Below are 2,429 nucleotides of genomic sequence, written 5' to 3' on the forward strand. Positions count from 1 at the left end.
TATATAATACACACCTGCAGTTGTGGGTAAGGATGACTTGACAGCAGCAAAAACGTGAGAAGGGCCAGCAACTGACTGTTGCAGTTCATTCACTAAAAATAAAATTCGGCTTTAGTTTTGCAACTTTGCTCTAATTCAGTCAAACAAATCTATAGAGTACCAACTTACCTGTGGGCTGAACAGTAGGGAATTCAGATAGGTCATCATGATCTCTCTGTACAGATGACGGCGTACTTAAAATGTTAAGTGCACTGCCTGTGGGAAAAATTACATTATCATACAGGGAAACATGAGTGCAGTTTATTATTATTGATGAGACAGGGAAACCATTACCAGAGAGTGATCCAAAACCGACTGGTGGCTGCTGGAGACCGCAGTTAGTCTGTTGATGTCAGAAGGAGGCACTTCAGACCTGAAATACAACAACACATGAAAACTGATGTAACCTATCTAAACCGTGGTGGACCGTCACTTAACCTCCAAATACTTAAGTACAGAGTCACAGTTTGCATCTGCTTTCGAAGCTGCGTCTTCGCCCTCTTGCTGAGGGGCTTCTCCGACCCACCTGACATTATGTACTTGCTCTATAACTTTCAAGCAGAACAACACGAAAGGTTTCAAAGTCAGAATTTCAATTTCCTTCCGAATGTGTGCGCTGCGGCGGCCGAGATCGACGCCCCCTCCCCTCTCTCCATCACTGTCTATGCCGACCGTCACAACCATCCACGTAAATGTAAATCGACGACAGAACTGCGGGAACGTCAAACTTCTCAATGAAATTGAGGGTAAATTATTAATAGCAAGACTTATACTGAAAGCTGGGATAGTTTTCGATGTTTTGCAATTTTCGCACTGTTTTTTTTAATAAATTGTTGTGAGCTATTGTATAGTTTCTGATTGTGAACTTCTCCTTCCTAACCTAAAATTGCATGCTACCATGTGTTTTACCAGGTTTTACTTCAAATCCCCATATTAAGCTCTCTGTCATTCTGTTGTTTTTTTTTTCTTTTTTTAAATTTTTTTTTTAAACGTACTGTATTATTGGATGCGTTCTGACTTTCTGTTCATTTTTAGAATCATGGCTCCGGGCGTTTTCTTCTGGTGGTGACACGGGATCTAACGGCTGCAGATACTTTTAACATAAATGAGATGACGCTTGACACAGGGCTGTTGATTGCGGGAACAATCCGTCAAGTTAAGAAAAAGGGATGGCCGGCGGCATGCGACGGACAAATTATTGCTACAGGTAAGTGTCTTCCCCGCATGGAAATAAGAATATCCAAATGACACTTTCGGGTATACTTAAAATATAGCAGATTGGAACCTCAACACTTTGGTGGCACTTTAGACAAACTTTTTTTTATACTTTTTGTATTCATTTTTTACACTTACTGGCAGACAAGAGAGTTGACGCCCCCCCCCCCCCCTCAAGGGATTGATCAAAACATCTTGTGTACTACATTTATAATTTTTCCTGTACATAGGAACCGAAAAGGCCCTAAGGGCAATGAAAGTAAGCAATGCTGGTGTCATTATTAATCCTGATGACCATGACATCCCTGCTGTTGCCAACCGCTTTCAAGAGCTTGACAAAAAAAAGAGCAGAACTTGTCGGCAAGGGAACGTCACTTGAGGGTGGTCTCTGAAAGACTTTTACGCAGTGGACCAGTTGGTAAGTGATTGCTTTTCTGTCAAGTTGACTCATGCCGGTATGGTTTCTTTTTGTTTGTTTTCCACTCACTGAAAAATGCTCATATTTAAAACCTATATATTCAAATTAAATAAGTAGACTAAAATTTTCACTGTGATCTAGGCATGTTAAATCCTCTAACGGGTAGGAGTACGCTGCGCCTGCCCAAAAACCGCAGTAAGGAGGAGCTTGAGCCTTTGAGGAAGGCGGTTGACACTTTACCGTGTTATACCCGTAGTGATGCAGATGTGAGTTTTATTTTCAACAATTTTCAACAGTAACTTTCCTCTGCTTATTCTTGCTGAGTTCATACTTTTTCATTTACTCTAGGTAAAACTGAGCACTGACAAAGAGGTGTACTTGAGTGGATCTGCCCTACTCATGGAGCAAATCTCCACCCAAACTGTCCCTCACTCCTACTACGTGGACTATTGGGTAGGCTGGTGCCAGACAGTGTTTCCTCACACCCTGGATTAACAGGGTCAGGGTGTAGAAACACAGTGAAATTCCCTGCAAAGGTTCTCGAGGCTGCTAATGGTAAGTCATCAGCCAGGATAGATTTTTATTTGCAACCTCTACCTCACCTTTATTTCCCAAAATTCTACGTTTTATAGTTCTCTGTAAACAAGCAGGCCCGCCCTTCCGCCAAACGAAGTTACCAGCTCCACTTCGCTGCGCCGGCAACTCCGTTCGGCAGGGGCCGGGCCTGCTTGGCCTGCCGGCGGCGATGGTCGGGCCT

The sequence above is a fragment of the Frankliniella occidentalis genome, unplaced genomic scaffold (genome assembly GCF_000697945.3).
Source record: "Frankliniella occidentalis isolate FOCC.00 unplaced genomic scaffold, Focc_3.1 Scaffold12, whole genome shotgun sequence".
In the NCBI taxonomy this organism is placed as follows: Eukaryota; Metazoa; Arthropoda; class Insecta; order Thysanoptera; family Thripidae; genus Frankliniella; species Frankliniella occidentalis.